The following is a 14,774-nucleotide window of genomic DNA, read 5'->3' as shown; positions in this document are numbered from 1 at the left end:
GCAGGGGGTTGTGCATTTCTGTGGTGTGAGGGAGGGTGGAGACGTGGGGACCCCCACACACTCCCCTACATGGTGTGCAGCCCCCGCTGAGGGCAGCAGCAGCAGGCAGTGGTGCTCAGGGTGCTCATTCCTAGGACAGGCTGGTGTGCAGCTCCAGCCACTGCTACGTGTGGGGGCAAGGAGCGCAGCCTGCCTGGCCTGCCTCTGTTGCAGGGGCTCCACGCTGTGCACATATAGCTCCTCCAGTCACATGGCACCGGGGAAAGCCCTGTGCTAGAGCTGACTGCTTTTGCTGCTCCCTGTCATGCAGGTCCTGGGACTCTGCCAGAAGTGGAAGGGAGCCCTGACCCCTGCTTCCCCGCAGAGATCCAGGACCTGCGCGTTAGGCGGTGCGGAAGGCAATCAGCTCCAGTGCAGGGCTTTCCCTGGTGCTGCGCAAGTGCGGGAGTTGTGGGCATGCCGCACAGAGGCCGCACAAGAGAGATGCAGGCTGCGCTCCTCGCCCCCACATGCAGCGCTGGCCAGAGCCACACACTGCCAGGCACCAGTGCCTGTGCAGGGCACCAGTGCCCCAGCCTGCTGCTGCTGCCAACAGCTGCATGCCATGTGGGGGAGTGTCTGGGGGTCCCCACACCCCACATCCTCCCTCACACCAACACCCTGCCCAGCCAAGCTCCACATTCCCACCACCCTCTTGAGCATGGGCCCAGCCTTATGCTCCCATCCAGCTGCAGCTTCCCCCACCCCTGCCCTACCTGCTACCCAAAGTGAGCAGGATGCCAGGGAAGCCAAACAGGTCCCCCCAGGGCAGCTGTAGCAGCCGCCTCTCCTGGAAGCTGCTGCTGGCTGAGCCAGGCCCTTCTGCCAGGGAGGGTGGGAGCGAGGTCCAATAGGGTATGTTGTGGGGGGGGGGGGGGTTGTATAAGTGCGTGCCTCGCTCTCACCCTTGTGGGAAGGGCTGGGCAGGGTATAATTTGTTGCGGGGTGTCTGTGGGCCATATGAAAGTGCCTGGTGGGCTGGATCTGGCCTGCAGGCCATATTTTGCTCACCCCTCATCTAAGCAGAGCTCCCACAGGACTCTTTGCATATCTCGCCAAACTACATCTCTGACAAGACAGGTCAAGTATCAAGCCATACAGAATCACTTAAATGAAGAAGGCTGTGTGGAGGACCTCAAGAGATCACTTACTCCAACTCCTGCAAAGAGGAAAAATCAAGTATATCTATACTATTCCCAACAGTGTATTTGTCTAACCAGTTCTTAAAAAATTCCAGAGAAAGAGATTGCTTCTGATTTAAGAGGTAATCTGCATGGGGCAGCAGGGCAATGGTGCCCTCTCACATGCCGAAGACGGCAAGTCTACCATGCTGAGTCTTGGACGCTGGCCACACCTCAAGGTCACCAGTATCCTCTCACTGGTCATGCCTTCTAAACATTTTCTAATTCCTGTTGCACTTCTCTAAAGTCCCCATTTTGCCAGCATTTTTCTAAACCATAGTTCCCAGCACAGAGCCCAATACTCCAGCACAGCCTCAGTGCTAGCAAGGAAAAGAGAATCATGTCCTGTGTCTGACAATCAGCAATCCCAGAGTGAGGTTTGCAAGAGTTTTATGTTCCTGACGTGGACTGACTACCATTTGTGGCCCACCATAAACCCCAGGTTATTTTCTGCTGAATTGCTGCATAGCCAGCAATGAAGAGAATTGACTCAGGTAGAAAATAAAGAATATTTATTTGTATTGTTGCCTCTGCTTTCTTACCATCAGCTCTTAATGTAAGCAAGCACTGCAGTTGCTGCAAGGAAGAAAAGGGCTCTGAATTGCAAAGGCTATTATTATTTTCACATGTCCTGAGACAGATTGTTCTGTGAATATGAGCTGTGACACGAAAGAACATGAACACTTCTACAATGCAATATTCCCTCAGCTATGACAGGCAATATCTTACGGAATATTTAGCTACCTCAGACAAGGATCTCTCCCATGTATCTAGTTGTGACAAATACCCAGCACAGGACACGGTAAAATGAGTAATCCAGGGCTCTAAGGACCTGATCAGAGCAAAACAGACTATGAAGCAGAGTCAAGGGAAGGTCTTGCTGGAGTGTGTGAAAGCTGAGCAATGAGGACCACAGTACTGGAAGACTGAAAAGCCCCAGAAGCTTATCCAAACTATTCCCATCAGGCTGCTCTCTACACCGCAGTTATGTTTTTGGCTGTTTTAGTTTAAAAAGACCCTAATAATGGATCTTCCATCATTTCTCTTGGGGGGCTGCTTCCTGCCTAGTACAGCTCAGTGTCAGGAAGCCCCCACCATCCTGAGTATCAGCTGAACCCAACTCCATCCCATTCCTCCCAGTTATAGCCCCATAACACAGTAAATAATCTTGCTTTCAATTTATACCAATCACGTATCTCTACACAGTCCTATCCACCTATAGTGACTGCTTGCCCAAGCTACTTAAGCACAGCTCTGCTAATCCTTCGGAAGTCAGTGTTTCCAGCCTTCCCCAGCAATGCCTTTTCTCTTCCCCTTCAGTTTGTCATTAGCACATTAGTACAGTAGCGCCCAGATCTGAATCTTGTATTCTTAGTGGGCTCAAACCACTGGGATTATTTCTTCCTTGCCCTATTATATGAGGCCTTTGAATAAGCTACCAAAAACGATGCTGGCTTTTATGTCGTCATATCACCTTGCAGTCGGGTTTCATTTGCTTCTACCATCCTCTGTGTCTTTCAGTTACTCTGATTTCAAGGCTTCTCCCACATCAATTGCCCATCTTAGAAATCTGTTCTTTCTCCCCCTCATACAATGTATTAGCTACATTTCTTAACAATTTATCCTTCCCTTTTACTGCATTTTTATATCATTCTACTCTGCCTAGTTCTGTGAATTATTTCTCTGGTTCAGCAGTCTCAAAAAATATGCTAGCAACTGGTGAGAACTGCTGGCATGTAAAACATGCACTTGCTCATACTACTGTCTTCAAGCCAATACAAGCTTAGTTGGAATCAAAAAAGCTATACATGAGTAAAAGCTAAGAAAACATTTCCCCCTCAACTGTTATTACTACCAACACATTTATATGGAGGAAAAGGACAGCTCTAAAGTGCATTCTTCTTCAATTACATGTTCTCATGTTATAAAAAAGTGGGTAGATATATTATGTATATTTATATATCCATATGCACACAGTAATTACCAATTTACTCCAATATAAGATGAGGTCCGTTGCCCGCCCCCACACAATCAACATTAGAGAAAGTGCCCCTCGTCTTACATTCACACAAAAGGAAACCACATTAAATATTTCACCTCTCTCCCAACTGCTGCTGAAAGCAGCATGTGCGCAGTAATGGATACAAGGACATTTCAGTTGATTAAATGCAGCCAACACTGAATGTGACTATAAAATACACAGTCCATCTGGGGCAAACATGCTGATGGGAACTTAACCCAGGGATAGATAAGTCATCATTAGGGACCTACCGAATTTGCAATTTTGTGGATTTCACAGATTCTGCAAAACCCAGCACTGTCTACAAAATCTGGGCAATGCCTGGGAAATCTGTGGGGGGAAAAACCCCAACTTACTGAGCACTGCCACAGCTCACCAGGGTGGGGAATTGGGCAGAGGGCCAGGCTGCCTGCTCAAATGGCTGCCAGCAAAACAGTTGCCGTTCCACCCCTCTCTGCTGATTGGCTGCAGGGGCTACCTGTCATATGGCCCCATCCTTCTCCACCAATTAGTGGTGAGGGGTGGGGCAGGGTTGCATGATGGACAGCCCTTGCAGCCAATCAGCAGCAAGGGGCAGAGCTACATAACAGGCAGCCCCTGCAACCAATCAGTGGCAAGGAGTGGGGCCACCGGGGCCCCTCAACCAGAGGTATGGGGGGACCACTGCACCCCACCCTTGAAATGGCTGCCCAGGTCCACGTTCTGCCTGCAAAATCAGGGGGCAGCCTCTGTGAGTTAGGTAGGTCCCTAGTCATCATCAGCAATCCCTTGCAGTTGAGAATGACCGTTGGCCACGTTTGCCTTATCTCTGAGTCTGAAGATGTCCAACAAGGCCTATTCAGGTTGGACAGACTCTGTTGCAGCTCAGGCACACTTTTCTGTGTGGAGTACATGGTTCTGGGTTCTTGGTTCAGTTTGCGGCACACTGTTTTTCAGTCTGCTGCTCCTGTTTTTCTCTCTCTCGTTATCATTGTAAGGTTTCAACATACAGAGATCCTTGCAGCAAATTCTTCCTCCATTTGGGGCAGTCCTGAGCAATAGTCCCACCTAGGTTGATGTCGATGCTGCATTTTTTTCAAGTTGGCCTTGAGGACATGGTTGAAGCACTTTCTCTGCCCTCCTCTTCAGCATACATGTTGACTGAGCTGGGAGAAGAAAACTTGCTTTGGAAAGCTGGAGTTGGGCATCTGGACGATGTGGCTAGCCCAAAAAAGTTGATGATGGATCATTGCCTCAATGCTCATGGCGTTTGCTTGTGGAAGGACGCTAATGTTGGTGCATCTGTCCTCACACTGGACTCAAAGGATCTTCCGCAGGCATTATCAATGGCACTTCTCCAGCAACCTGAGGTGTCTCCTGTACATTGTCCCCGTCTCAGCTACATACAGTAAGGTGGGGATCACAACTGCTTGATGAACTATGAGCTTGGCTTTGGATCTGATAAGACAATCTTCAAAAACCCATCTCCTAAAGCATCTGAAGGCTGCATTTGTACATTTGAGACAGCATTGGATTTCTTCGTCGATATCAGCCTTCTGCAAGAGATGGCTTCTGAGGTATGGAAAATAACGTTCTGCAGAGTCTCACCGTGAACCTGAATTACCGGAGCTGGGGTCTGCTCATTAAGAGCTTGCTGATGGAGGACATTAGTCTTCTGAATATTAAGCATCAGTCCCATTTTTTGTATACCTCAATAACAATATCAACAATTGACTGGAGGTCTGCCTCTGAGTGAGCACACACTACAGCAGGAGTGGGCAAAATACGCCCATGGGCTGGATCCAAGCTAGCAAGGGATTTTATCTGGACCACAGATTTTATCTATCCATGTGGGAAGCAGATAGTGGCTTTGCCCTGGGCCTTGGCCCCACAATCTTGGTCCTGCTCCAGCCCCCATCCTGCTTCCGGACACCGCTCTCCACTCACCCACGACCCCATCCCATTCACCTAGCCAAGCGCGCCCCGCCTGCAGTGGTCCCAAGTGGTCTCCATAGAGTCCCCACCTGCCTTTTCCATCCCGTGGCCCTAGCAGTGGGCATGGGGTAGATGGGTCTGGGCCAGATAGGATCAACTGCCATTCCCCTCTAAATCCCCCACACTCCCTGGCCTGACACAGCTCATCCAAATTCCTAAAGTGGCCCTCCAGCCAAAATAATTCCCTGCCCACACACTACAGCATCAGAGTGCTGAAACTTGATGATTGAGGTTGGGGTGGTCTTGGTTTTGGCTCAGAGTTGGCTGAGGTAAAACAGCTTACCAGTAATTTAGCTACACTCCAACTGGAAGGCCGTTGGTGGTCAGATGTAGCATCATGGTAAGGAATATTGACAAGAGTATTAGAACAATGGCACAGACGTGCTTAACTCCTGTCTTAACCTCAAAGGGATCTGTGATGGATTGATTATTGAGAACCACCACTCATGTATCATCGTGAAGCAGGCAAAAAATGTAGGTAAATTTTGGTGGCCATCCACACTTCAGAAGGATCCTTCACAGTGCTTTTTGGTTGACAGAATTGAAAACTTTTGTGAAGTCAAAGGCAGCCATATAGAGGGGTTTATGTTGTTACCAGCATTTTTCCTGCAGCTGGAAAACAGTGAAGATCATGTCAGTTGTTCCTCTTGATGCCCTAAACCCACACTGAGATTCCAGGAGGAGCTTTTAGCAAGTGGAAGGAGACGGTTCAGGAGGGTTTTTGCCATGACCTTTCCTGCTGTGAATAGCAAGGTGATCCCTCTGTAATTTCTACAGTCAGACCTGTCTCCTTTCTTAAAGACTGTCATGATCATCATCTCCCTGAGATCATCTAAGATTTTCTGATCATTCCAGAGTCTTACGATGAGGGCATGAAACTATAACATGAGCTCCTCTCCCTCCTGCTGAAGATTTTGGTGGGGATTCCATCAGCTCCACATGCCTTGTCATTCTTTATCTGCCCAATGACTTTCCTCACCTCATCAAGGGTTAGAGAGATCGTTTTTGACTGGGTGTTGCAGGATAGAGTTAAGAACACTCATCAACAGCAGAGTCTCAACTGAAATGGTCTTCAAAATGCTTCTTCTAATGGGCATTGATGGCTCCCCTGTCCTCATCAGGTCTCCTCCATCCTTAGGCCTTAAGGGGGTTGGTCCCTGAGTGCTCAGACAGAAAATGGCTTTGGTGGCACTGAAAAGACCACATATATTGTGGATGTCAGTAAGGTGTTGAATCTCCTTTGCCTTGTCTTCCTCCATCTGGTCTTTACATTGCAGGTTCTCCTTTGGACCTCTGCCCTGGCTTGTTTGATGATTCAATTTCTTTTGCTTGGAGCTGATGTCATTCTGCCAAGCACAAAAGGCCTTGCACTTGCAGTCAATCAATTCTTGGATCTCCCGATCGTTCTCATCAATCTAGTCTTGATGTTTTCTGGTAAAGAATCCAAGCATCTTTTTGCAGGTGCTGACAATGGTGGACTTGAAGGCACCCCAAACCCTGCCAATATTCTCCCATTGTTGCTGACTGGAATTTGCCAGTTTTTAATTGGAGCATTGATGGACAAGACCTCACTGGTGGAATAGCTTAGCACAGCCAATCTGAATAAGATATATAAGTAGTGCCCATTGAATGCACTAAACAGGGCCCCAAAAAGTTCACCCAGAATCCCTCTGCCAGGCCCTCTCTGAGCCTGTCGCATATATTCAATGTGGCCCTGCACACCATAAGGTGAAGCCAAAACAGGTTGCCCTGCACCTCACCTGCATATACATTTTTAGAGGATTCCAGCATTCATGACAAGAACACTCAATTTCCATAGGGAGTGGGGGCTAATTAGTATGTCTATCCTTTGTGGCAGGGTCACTATGGCTTGAAATGCTATTGGCTCTGCTGGGGCCCAGTCCAATGAACTATACACTAAATCTTAAGCCTTTTGGCTTTGATCAAATATCATGCGCATCAGTAGGTGCCAAAGACTACTTAAAAATGTGTTTATAGAATACGTGTGCTAAAACTTGCAGCAGTTTCAAAAAAGGTAAGATGCATCAATTCCGGATCAACTAAGTCTATGGGTACAATATGCAAATTACCACCACTATCTTTCTTTTAAGGGCAGGGTTTTCAAATTTGCCCCTCATTTTCATGTGCTCAGAGAGAACAGGGTCTGACAATAAGAGGCTGCAGAGGGCAAGGGGGCTACCTGGCCCCCCAGATTTATGTTCCTTGCTGTAGTACTGGGAGAAGGACAAATTCAAAGCAAACCTCCAATAATTAGATTCTATACCTGGAAAATTATAGCTATTTTATAAATTCCCAAATTTATAAATTTTATAAAATTATAAATAATAACAAATATATAAATCTATAAATTATACAGTATTTGATCATTGGGGGTTTGTTTTATAATCAGGGTAGTCTTGTATTTGAGTAAATACAGTATATTGTATGACAGAAAGAACTACAACAGGCAATCTTGGCACTTAGTATATCAATTCATCCCTAAGCACCAAGCCAATAAATTAGGCACAACTTATTACATAATAGTTTGTACAGTTTATCTTCATTCCCTTTGTAGGGAAATCTGTGCTGGGTATGGTACCAAAGTGATTTTTTTGGATAGGCTTTCAGCCTACACCTTTGTTCATTCAAGTAAGTATGAACAATGAGCAGGAACTTACCAAAATTGCTATTTCACAAAATCCGACACTGCCCACAAAAAGCAAGCAATGCCTGCAAAATCTGTGGGGGGAAAAATATTACTGAAAATAAAATGCTGGCTCCCCAGAGGGAAGGGAAATGAGGGCCAATCAGCAGCAAAAGGCAGGGCCACCAGAGCCCCTTGGTCAATCAGAGGTATGGGCAGGGGCCTGCCACGCTCTGCCTATGAAATGGCTACCAGGCTCCGCATTCTGCCAGCAAAATCAATGGGCAGCCACCTCGAATTCAGTGGGTCCCTAGTCACGAGGCACAATTATTCCAATTCCTCCCAGTAGAGCTGAGCAACTATACACACTTGTTCATAATGAAGCAACACCTTACTCATTGGCTTGGGTTTCTGTAAAAAAGTCACACGTTGTTATCATTGGCCAAGTAAAAAATTTCTACCCAACTTAAAAAAAAAAAAAAAAGGATGAACATGAAGTCCTGCATGGTGCAGGCCTTGGCTGTCTCACTTTCCTTCTAGGCTTGACTTGACAATACCATAGTAGGCACCCATCTGCCTCACAAGACAGCAAAATTGCACCAAGCAAGGCATCAGCTTGCTGAACATCTTGAAAGATAAAGTGAAGCTGAAGTGACCCCTCCAGGACACAAAAGCTTGGGCAGCATACATGGAGACACCGTGTTGTTCACACACCAATGTCCCCCTCTTGGCCTTGCCAAAGGAAAGGCAGGTGCCAGTATCGTTGGAACCACGTTGACTGCAGGAGCTGCCACAGCAAAGAAGATCATCCATTTGTCTGGCTGCCAGGGTTCCACTCCTACAGTGACTCTACAACCTTTTGGTGGCATTTTCTCTGCCAGGGATAAAACTAGTGCCCCCGTCTAAGCTGCACTTCTGTTTAAAATGGCAAGCACCCTGGAGGCTATCAGGTTCTTTAACCATCACCCAGCACTTAGTGTTAAATCACAGGTAATACCATCAACTGTAAATTAGGGTAGCAGGCAAAACTGACTCGACACAAACTTGACCTGATCCTATCCAGACACCAGCACTGATCAGCCCTGGAGGCCCACTTTCTACTTCCCATTGTCAGGGGTCTCCCCCTCAGCCTTTATGTCATCTAGGCATCTCTTAACTGTTGCCCATCAACAACTCCAGGTTTCTTAGTTATTTGTCTCTGTACCCTCCAGCCCTCCCACCCCCAAGCCTCCTTCACTTCCACCTTTCACCATAATTATCTATGCTTTAAAACCACCTGATTTTATTGACTCCACTAGCACAGCTGGCTCAGCGCCTCCCTCCCTCCCTAACACTGCAAATCCCTTTACATTTCTAGATGTGTCTGAATTGAATCCATTCCACATTTAGGACCTTCTCCATCCTAGAATTCCCTTTCCACCATGCTCTCTGTTTGCTTGCTAATAACAATGATTATATTGTTTCATGCTGCTTTTATAATTTATTTATTAAATCATCACTTTCTGTCTCAGGGTCCACAGCAGGGGGTACTTTACAAAAGATCATTATAGTAGATCTTGTGGCCTACCTAGAGCCTCATCGTTTGAAGTGCCAAGTACCCTCATTTCCTATTATCTTCCACAGGAGATCATAAAACTCAGCATCTCCCAGAAAGTACTCAGCACATGGTTTTAATTGGACTCTTGTTCCTTAAACTTCAAATTCTTTGGGTGCCAACATAAGTATTCTATGTAGCAAATGTAACAAAGGAGGGTTTATTTTAAGCTACTTTCTAAATTCTTTGAGAAGGTAAAATACTTCTAGAGAAAACAGCACCATCCTTTTGGAAATGGAGCCAAAATCTGTTTCTTGATCAATGTTGTTTCTTTCCCTTGGGGTTATAGTGCAGATTAGTTAGTCCTAGAAGGTTCCTATTAAGTGCTGTTGTACACACACATATATATACACATTCTTGCAAGCTTCCTGTTCCAGCTAGGACAACTAGCACTGGTTTTAACTTTTAATAAATACACTTAAAAAAACCCTTAAAACATATATTGAAAAATTAAAACACAGAGTGAAACCTGACCCCTTCCTCCCCCCTGATTTAAATAGACGAGTATAATACCTTGAGAATTACATGGAACTCAAGAAAAATGAAGGACAGGTCTAAATTTCAACTTTTTCACTAGCTCCTTCAATGTGTTAGAAGAAAAATTAAAGCAATTACATAAAAAACAGGTTAATTTAGCTTAGATCCTAAGATTTTAAAAAATAGTTGTCAATTTGCATATTTGAATACATAAGGATGGGCACGTACTATTTCCAACAGCTCCACCAAGCTTTTCTATAAAAACAATGGTATTCATAAAGTCTATTTAGAACTGGAGCCTCAACAGCTTCCTTGGAAAAGCATATTAAAAGATGACCAGATAGTGCTGTGAGGCATACTCAGAGCTGGCAGCTCCAGATGAATTAGATTTCAAACTAGGCAGGGCTGAGCTACCTAGGTATTGCATTGGGAGACCTGGGGAGTGGAAAGCCACATGTTGGTGATTCATTACATGGAACATAATAGCAGTGAGTCAGTGGCCAGGACAGGTGTTAGGGGTACTCTCTCACTGGAGATACAGCCTGGTCATTTGTGTGCAAAGGGCAAACAGCAGAACAAAGCAGCAAAGGAAGAGAAGTTCTCTAGCACCAGAAAATACACAACCCAGTTAGCTGGGCTGTGCGCCATGAACAAGCAGTGAAATTATATTCTAATATTACAACTGCCAATTAACTTCCAGCAGGGTTCACATCTTTCTGAGATTTTGAAGACCGCTAGCACATCAACAGTTTTCAAAAGCAAATTGAATGTTGGTCCAGCTTTGCAGTTCTGTATATATCACAACTGACACATTACTGCATATTCCAGTCAAAACCTGTTTCTTATGCCACACAAGGGGAATTGTGTTTGGCATACAGCCGGACTGAAATCCGGACACCACAGAAGTTAATGGGAGTTAAGCCAATAAAAATCAAGATTTTAGAGCAGATGTTTTTCCTATGATGTATTTGAAGCAGTAGTTCTAACTCCTGCCATCAGCCTTTTGGGTTTAGTTTGTATTAATCTACCATTTGTTCAGGATCTTTATTCTCCTAAAATGTATATGTATAATACAGGCAGACAAGGTTTTTTGGGTAAATGTGATATCTTTTATTAAACCAACTAAATAGTTGGAAAAGTTTTTCTTTGCAAGCTTTCCAGTACAAACACCCTTCTTCAGGCAGAGGGAGAGTCTGCCGTTGTTTTGTGCTCTCCTGGATAACACAAAGACTCATTTTTTTCCAGAAGCATCTCTATATATATAGAAAGGGCTGCAGCACACACACGGGCTTTCCTACCTCCATTAGGGTTGTCTTGCACAAGTCTAAAGTAAGGGAGTGTCTGCTGAAAAGAGGCAGAGGGGAAAATGACCTGCATGCCTTTGTTTTTGAGAGGTCAAACTGGGAAGAGCCATGGCAAAAGCAGGCGCTCCTGCCTGCTATAGACTTATCAGAGAGCCGTAACGAGGCAGGAGAGTGCACACGTGCCCTAGCCCTTCCCAGGCTGGCCTTGCAGGAGGTGCAGAGGACATTTACCTGCTGAAGCAACACAACAGCAGTTCTCAAATGGGGTGTTCCAACTTCAGAAAAAGTTGTGAGGGTGCCCTGAATCCAAAAAGGTTGAGACACACTGATGCAGCATCATAAACAGAGTAAGGACCAGAGACTGGCTCCCTTTCCTATGTACACAGGGCTTTTCAGACAACAGGAAACAAGTCCCTTCCCAATTTTGCCAAAATTTAGAAAGAAAAGACAGATCAGAAATAATCTGAGTAGCCATTTCATGACCACCAAAAGAGAGAGACTGAATAATCAGCCCCTACATCAGTTTTGTTTTCACTATCTTTCAATTTTCAGCCAACACTAGGGCTTATAAATAATTCAAGAATGAATGAGTTTATAAAAAGAAATCAGTTCCGACAGAAACAGATCTTGGTAGGAGCTGGGTAACATTTAATACATTCACAGAATTGTGATATCCCCTCTAGCTGTAATGTGGAAAATTGACAGCATCTCAACACAAGTCTTATATTCTCATACTTTTTTGTTCTGCATATTTCAGTCATAGGTCTGTAATATACAGGCCTATGACTAGGACTCAGTGGCAATGCACGTATGGATAATAAAGGTAACAAGGAAGGATTTTATACCCTTGTTACCCCAATCTTCTGAACTGGGATTTAAATAACAACACATGACAACATGGGTTCAGTGGCTACGGAAAGACACAAGGAGCCAGAATTCTGGATTCTGTCCTTGGTTCTGCAATTCACCCATTGACATGGAACGCAGTCTAAATTTGCATTACTTTTCATAGATGTGGACAAGTACTGAAAAAAGTATCATGCAATGTTACCCGGGCAAATATTCTCCCCAGAAATGCTTGCATGTTCACCCAGTCAGAGACAAGACACCACCATGTGATTTCATCTGACCAATTACAAGTAACACAGCTCAGTTACCAGATACTTACAGGAAACTGTGAATGATCAATGAATGGAGATAAAGAAATCCATACAAAGAAATTGAAATGAATGGAAAATGAAGGTATTCAGAGAAGTGCAATTTGCCACAGGAATTCTATGAAGAACATAAACCTGTTGGATAAATTATTTTTGTAAATCACTCACTCAGCACTTATGCTTAACAAGCTCTAGCAGCTCCTTCCTTTAATTCAAAGGAACAATATACTTTATCATTATCAAGATGAACAACAAAAGGGAACTAATTTTAATTGATCACAAGGTTATTAAAATGTTGGCCTTAACAAGCACATGAAATTTTACCCGTATCCTCTTATTGCCCAAATTCTTATTACACCTTCCCAAACCTACACCTCCTGCATACTAATACTTCTAAGAGAGTCAAAGAAATCAAATCCAGGATGAGCATGCTGTTTTCATAGTTAAAACCTGTTTTTTCTCTATTTTTTTAAAGGCCCAACCCTGTTCACATTATAGTCAATGGGAATAACACAGCTGGCTTCAGTTGGCAAGTTCGTCCTTATTTTTTAAATATTATTTAAAGCCATTAGGGATACAGTTACTAAGAGATGCTACACAAAATAAGATAAGGATTCAGTACTGCAATCTTTTTGTGTATGCAAACTGAAAACCAGCTTAGGTCAATGGAAATTTTTTCTTTATAAAGAATATAGATTAAGGTTAGAGCGCGGTGTTGTTTATATAAATCATCAGGATTTATACAGATAAGCATCACATAACTGTTATATTTGTTTTGGGCTGAAAAACTGGAGGTTCTCTAACAGTAAGTTATTAACTCTGATTACAAGTGTGCTTTGTATTTGAAAATCTGGTTTAGATTACTTTATATTGTTTTAAGGTTACTTTTAATATGTAATTGCTCTTTTAGGGTCTGCATTCTGACAACTGATGGTGTTTTCCCCATGATACTTTTATGAACTGTATGTTTGTAATTTCCTTTGTATTAAATCTGTACAAGTCATTTTCAACATAAATTGCTCGGTAACATGATTTTACTGGAAATGGGAAACAAAACTCATTTTCTGTGACTGTCACTGAATTTCACTTCTATTGCACTAATAAAAATAAATAAGAAGAATACAGAGTACTTTGACAAATGGGACATAATTGCTTTTGCCTTCAATCATTTTTTTAATGTTAAGGTTCCTGAATTTCCAGAGGATATTTCCCAGAAAGCTTTCAACAAATCAATTCAACTTTATACATAAAAAGCCATCTATGGAGCACATGCCAAGGCACCATTACTAAGACGGATAAATCAAAATAAGCATAAAAACCCAAAACAGTTCTTTCAAATGCCAGATTAAACAAACAAATTTCAGCTTTGAAACCACCAACTGGATCAACTTCTCTGATGCAAGCAGATTTCAGGCAGTGCAAACATGCAAGAACAGGACAAGACTAGTATAGTGAGGACAATTAACACTTGGTATTTCCCAACTAATCACTTCCAAGCCTTTTGTAAAGCTTGATTTTCATCCGCACAACACCCTCAGAAGCAGGTAAATATTACCCCCAGTTCACAGATCGTGAAACCGACCGAGAGTGGTTATATGATGAGAAAAGTGGCACAGCTGCATCTGAACTCAGTAAAGTTGGTTAGGAGTTTTGACAAAACACTTGTTAGGAAATGCTGATTATCCTGCCTAAAAACCTTCTCCTGGGTCTGTATCAGTTCTGATAAACTTTCCTTGGGAGGGTTCCTTCCATCCTGGGTAGAATTATAGGTCCAAACCACAGAGACAGACACCCACCCACACAGGTTCGATGCCCTCATTCAGAGCCAAGGCTTGAACCTGGGTCCCCCATGTTCCAGGGGCTTTCCTTAACCCCACCTCTTGGGGCTATTTGAAGTGGATGTCAGAGTCTCCATCTTGTGGGTCTGTCCCTTTATCCATCCTACAAACATTTCTAAAGTTTTGCTCCACGTCAGAAAAAAAAAATTCCCAAACTTTGCAAGTATCTAAAAAACAGAAAATATTTCAGGCCAGCCCTACAGAAATACTCCTGGCTACTACCCTCTTGCCCAATTCAATCCACTGGACCTGGGTTTCCCAACTTTGTTCTCATTGCATACTCCCTTCCAGATTTACCAGCTGCCTGTGTATACCTACCAGCATAGGTTTTATATTTTAACCCCTTAAATGCCAATTATTATTATAAATATAATTTAATCCACCATTACACAATTTATCCCACATACCCCGCAGAGCTGTCTTGCGTACCCCCAGGGTACGTGTACCATGCTGCCCCTGCACTAGATCATGCTGCCTTCCAACTAGAGGTTGGCTAGCACAATCAAAAGGTCCCTAAAGCTGAGCTATTTTCCTTCTTTTCACCAA

At 44.0% G+C, this 14,774-nt stretch overlaps 1 protein-coding gene across 1 annotated transcript in view; it reads right to left on the bottom strand.

Moving 5' to 3' along the window:
* TTC39A (tetratricopeptide repeat domain 39A) overlaps positions 1 to 3,665 on the bottom strand; it is a 112,427-nt gene extending 108,762 nt beyond the window's left edge. The window contains exon 1 of the mRNA XM_019501325.1: positions 3,597 to 3,665. The gene's annotated coding sequence lies outside the window, so the exon portion shown is untranslated. The remainder of the gene's footprint in view (positions 1 to 3,596) is intronic.
* Positions 3,666 to 14,774: the final 11,109 nt, after the last annotated feature.

The sequence above is a fragment of the Gavialis gangeticus genome, unplaced genomic scaffold (assembly GCF_001723915.1).
Source record: "Gavialis gangeticus isolate Ggan-Ray unplaced genomic scaffold, GavGan_comp1, whole genome shotgun sequence".
Lineage (NCBI taxonomy): Eukaryota > Metazoa > Chordata > Crocodylia > Gavialidae > Gavialis > Gavialis gangeticus.
Note: the sequence above shows the minus strand (reverse complement) of the source record. Positions and strands in the feature narration are given on the sequence as shown.